The sequence below is a fragment of the Nicotiana tabacum genome, chromosome 17 (genome assembly GCF_000715075.1).
Source record: "Nicotiana tabacum cultivar K326 chromosome 17, ASM71507v2, whole genome shotgun sequence".
Taxonomy (NCBI): domain Eukaryota; kingdom Viridiplantae; phylum Streptophyta; class Magnoliopsida; order Solanales; family Solanaceae; genus Nicotiana; species Nicotiana tabacum.
Window position 1 is genome coordinate 55,291,205 of NC_134096.1, and position 6,000 is coordinate 55,297,204.

A 6,000-nucleotide genomic window follows, 5' to 3' on the forward strand; every position below is an offset into this window, starting at 1 on the left:
GAGGTCTGATCTATTTATTACATTAATGAAATGAGGTAGTTATCGGCATCAAGTTTCTCCAAATCTATGTGTCGCTAAGCCTACCTCAAGCACAATGAGATCCCCAAAATTAGGACGCGAATTTATAATTCCGCAATACATGTTTAAATACTGCAATTATCCTTCCAAAATCCCATACTGACTTGTTTACCTTTTTTCTTTTCTTTGTTTTGATTATTCCCATCCCCTAAGGTTGGTTCTTGCATACTGGCATCATCAACGTATCATACCTCATCTAGAGGCCCTCCACCTCCTCCTCCTCCAAGTGATCCTAAAAGTAAGGGAAAGTCTAAGATGGATGACATGAGTGGTATTAGGAAAGATAACGCTGCGCATGTGGAAAATGTTGAAACTTCAGATGGTCGGAGCACTCCGGCACAAAATGATTTGGTTCTACGGTTGGAGCAAAAAATACTGGAATTGCAAGGGGAACTTGAGCAGGTCCGCAACTTGGCAAACCTCTCCCTCACCTTAAACGTCCCGTATATTAACCAATAGAATGCCCAAAACCCAGCACTTCCTCAAAACACACCAAACCAACATCCACAAAATCCTCCCACACCTTATCAATACGCCACACCTCCTCAAAATCCCAACCCTCCACCAGTGCCAACTCCTCCTCAATACCAACATCTTCCGACTCAGTATCCACAAACTACTACCTACCATACTCCTCAAAATACACCGCAACCTACCCCCGATCCGCAGAATTTAACCAATGATCATCACTACACCCAAATCCCCGGTATCTACCAAAGTAACCCAATATACATAGAAACTCTACCTCACCCCACTCAACAAACTCCATACACACCAGAATCCGCCGATAAGGACCTGCTCATCAAGAATATGCCAGAGGAACTTAAGAAGCTCACAAGCTGAGTCCAGGGTGTTGAAGGGGGTAAAGGCATTGAGGGTTTGAACTATGAAGATCTGTGTATTCAGCCAGACGTAGAACTGCCGGAGGGTTACAAACCTCCCAAGTTCGAGATGTTTGACGAAACAGGTAACCCAAAGGTGCATCTAAGGACATACTATGACAAGCTCGTAGGAGTTAGAAAAGATGAAAGGATTCACATGAAACTGTTCATGAGAAGCCTCACTGGAGACGCCCTATCGTGGTACATTAGCCAAAATCCAAAAAAGTAGGTTAGCTGGGTAAGCATGGAATCAGATTTCATGGATCGGTTCAGGTTTAACATGGAGAATGCGCCAGATGTCTTCTATATCCAGAATCTCAAGAAGAAGCCAACAAAGACTTTTCGTGAGTATGCTACTCAATGGAGATCGGAAGCTGCGAAAGTAAGGCCGGCATTGGAAGAAGAGCAGATGAACAAGTTCTTCATCGGGGCCCAGGATCCACAATACTACGAAAGGTTAATGGTTATCGAGAATCATAAATTCTCTGACATCATCAAATTAGGGGAAAGGATTGAAGAAGGGATCAAGAGCGAAATGGTAACTAATGTTGAGGCATTACAGGCTACGAATAAAGCTTTGCAGTCAGGGGGTATATCCAAGAAGAAAGAAGTAGGGGCCGTGATGGTAGCCCAAGGTCCAAGATCTCCTCTTACATACCAAACACCTCCACCCACATATCAGCCTTCACCTCCCAGATATCCACAACCCGCCACTGCCTACCATACTTATAATACCCAGCCAACATACTATCACTCCCTGCCAGCCCGCTAAAACTATCAAAAACCTAGACAAAATTTCGACCGTAGGCCGCCCAGACAATACACCCCTATTGCTGAACTTATGGATTAGTTATATGAGAGACTGAAAGTTGCTGGATATGTCACCCCTATTCCCGCTGTTGCTATGGAAAACTCTTCTCAATGGGTCAATCTAAATAAGACATGTGCCTATCACTCAGACATGAAAGGTCATACTATTGATGAGTGTCGTACTTTGAAGGATAAGATTCAAACATTAATTAACACCAAAGTTATACAGGAAAATGAGGCTGCACTCAATGTCCGTAAGAATCTTCTCTCGGATCACATGGGTGGATGTGTAAACATGATAGAGACCGATGAAGAATGGGACTCAGAGGGGTCAATTAGACTCATTCGAGAAGGGGATAATCCTGAAACATCTCCAGTCACTCTCACACCTATCATGGTACAGATACAGCCACCAGTCGAAGTTGAAGTAGCCACACCGACCCCGTTCGAGGTGGAAGTAACAACACCTGTATCTACACCTGCTCTATTTGAAGTAGAAGTGACCATACCCTTCACTGTGACGGTAGCACCTACACCATTTTATAAGTCTAAAGCTATACCATGGGATTATGTTGCAGAAGCAAGAAGGAAAGGAAAGGGGAAAATGGAAGAAACTGGTGCAGCATAAGGTATGACCAGAACTGGTAGGGTTTACACGCTCGGGCATTTGGGGGGAACAAGTAAATAAGTTATTTCCAAGAAGCCCATCATTGAAACCGGCCCGGATGATCTTTGGAGAAAGGTGCAAGCAAGGGAGTATTCTATGATTGATCATTTGAACAAAACCCCTGCTTAGATATCCATTCTATCACTACTGCAGAATTCTGAGGCACACAGGAACGCGTTGATGAAAGTGTTGAATGAGGCTTGTGTACCCAACAACATTACCAGTGGAGAGATGGCCAATATAATAGGACAAGTGTTGGAAATCCACAAGATCACTTTTCATGAAGACGAGCTGCCACTAGAAGGACTAAGTCACAACAGGGCACTACATATCACAGTGCAATTTGAGGAGAAGTTCATTGCCAGAGTCCTGATAGATGGGGGTTTGAGTCTTAACCTATGTCCACTAACTAATCTGAAAAGATTGGGTAAACGCCTACACGAGATACGGGCAAGAATTATGAATGTGAAACCATTTGATGGGTCTCAAAGGGCCACAATTGGGGAGACCAACCTCAGCCTACAGATGGTCCCAACCTGGTTTGATGTTGAGTTTCAAGTGTTGGACATATGTGCTACCTACAACCTATTTTTGGGATGACGTTGGATACATGCCGCTGGGGCCGTAGCTTCTACTCTACATCATATCATGAAGTTTGAGTGGAACCATCAGGAAGTGATCATCCATGGGGACGGAAGTAATCCCATTTACACCAGTCAAACTTTTCCGGTCATCGAGAATAGAAGGAAGTTGGGTGGACAAACATACCATCGCATCGAGCGCGTCAACGCAATTGAAAAGGACAAATGGTGGAGCAGTAAGATAGAAGGCATATTGGCATGGACAGGGTATGAGCCTGGCAAAGGTCTCGATAATAATCTCCAGGGGATCACCAAACCAATACAGCTAAAGCGTCACGGCACAACTTTTGGGCTTGGGTATGAATACACTTGGCACGAGTATCAGAATTGGTCGCCACCATGGCGTGGTCCTTATTACCCTCTAGAGAAACCAGTACCACATTTGAGCCAGTCATTTCACCAAGCTGACATGATGTGGGAGTCCAAAGAAGATGAAGTTCTAGCCGGTATAAGGAATCTATTTTTGGATGATTGAGACATGGATTGCAGTACGATAGTCGAGGAGGAGAAGGAAGGCCTCATAATTTAGACCGTGGAGAAGGGAGCTGTTCTCAAGAACTGGACTGCTGCACCATCAAGGGCCCATCGAGTTCCTGGGTAGCCTGGCAATTAACATCATTTATTTTAAAAGCATTTTTTATGAGCATTTAAGACGTTTTTTCAGCATTTTGTTTTAAGCATGTTTTGTTTTGAAATAATTATTCGGGTCATCGAGCCGCACCTGCTTGGCGTTTTCAAGATTTATCTAAATGCATTGCTATTTTTAGTATTTGTTATTATTCTTTACATTTTTTCTCTACAGCATTATTATTACCTATCCCGATGAACTTACGACTGTGACATGTAATGAGACAACACAACATATGGATAATGATTTAGAGGATCTGGAAGTGGATATAATGCCGAAGGAAATTGTCAAAGAAGTGTAAAACTTTGAAAACAAGCCTAAGTCCAATTTAGATGAGACTGAAACAGTTAATCTAGGAGACTCCGAAACAGTCAAGGAAAGACGTATACGCATTCACCTGTCACCATCAAAGAAAGAAGAATACACTCGTTTCCTGAAGGAATATAAGGATATCTTTGCATGGTCCTATGATGATATGACTGGTTTGAGCACGTCCATAGTGGCTCATAAACTACCTACCAACCCAATGTGTCCACCAGTAAAGCAGAAGCTCAGAAAGCTCAAGCCAGATATGAGTTTGAAAATCAAAGAAGAAGTCACCAAACAGATCAAAGCTAAGGTTCTCAGAGTGGTTGAATATCCAACTTGGTTGGCTAACATCGTGCCAGTTCCGAAGAAGGATGGGAAAGTCAGAGTATGCATCGATTATCGGGACCTAAACAGAGCAAGCCCCAAAGATGATTTCCCGTTATCCAACATACACATAATGATCGACAATTACACCAAGCATGAACTCCAATCCTTTGTGGACTGCTTCGTGGGATATCATCAGATCTGGATGGATAAAGAAGATGCCGAAAAGACAACTTTTATCACACCATGGGGGGTGTACCGCTGTAAAATGATGTCGTTCGGTCTAAAGAATGCTGGGGCCACTTATATAAGGGCCATGACAACTATTTTCCATGACATGATACACAAGGAGATAAAGGTATATGTGGATGACGTCATCATCAAATCCAAGAAGAGTACAGATCACATAGCAGACTTGAGGAAATTTTTTGATCGGCTTCGGAGGTACGATTTGAAATTGAATCCCGCAAAATGTGCCTTCGGAGTCCTCGCAGAAAAGTTATTAGGGTTCATCGTCAGTGCCAAGGAATTGAGTTAGACCCATCAAAGGTCAAGACTATACAGGATTTGCCACCTCCAAAGAACAAGAAAGACGTGATGAGCTTCTTGGGACATCTTAATTTCATTAGCCACTTCATAGCACAATCAACCGTGATCTGTGAGCCAATTTTCAAAATGTTAAAGAAGGATGTCGCAACCAATTGGACTGAAGACTGCCAGAAAATGTTTGACAGAATCAAAGAATATTTGTCCACACCGCCAGTCCTGGTCCCGCTAGAACCTGGTAGACCACTGCTACTCTATCTCTCCGTATTAGATGGGGCTTTCGGTTGTGTCTTGGGACAGCACAACGAGACGGGAAGGAAAGAACATGCCATATACTATTTGAGTAAGAAGTTCACACCCTACGAAGCATGATATTCTTTACTGGAATGCACTTGTTGTGCTTTGACCTGGATAGCCCAGAAACTGAGCACTACTTCTGTGCCTATACCACATATCTCATATCAAGGATGGACCCTCTGAAGTACATCTTCCAAAAACCCATGGCCACAGGGAAGGTGGCAAAATGGCAGATATTGTTGAGTGAATTCGACATTGTCTATGTGACTCAGAAGGTGGTTAAGGGACAAGCATTAGCGGATCATCTTGCCGAAACTCCTATAGGAGGAGAATACGAACCACTAAAAATGTATTTTCCTGATGAACAAGTATTATTCGTAGGAGAAGATATCGCTGAAGCCTACGACGGGTGGAGAATATTTTTCGATGGAGTCGCAAACTTCAAAGGAGTCGGTATTGGAGCCGTTTTGGTGTCAGAAATAGGTCAACATTATCCGGTTTCCGCAAAACTCAGATTTTCGTGCACCAATAATATGGAAGAATATGATGCTTGCATATTGGGGCTCAATTTGGCCGTTGACATGAATATCCAGGAATTATTGGTAATTGGCGATTCAGATCTACTGGTACATCAGGTGTAGGGAGAATGGGCTACAAAGAATACCAAGATATTACCATATCTATATCATGTGCAAGAGATGATGAAGAGGTTCACGAAGATAGAGTTTAGACATGTCCCGAGAATCCAGAATGAGTTCACAGACGCATTGGCCACTTTGTCCTCCATGATACAGCATTCGAACAAGAATTTCATCGATC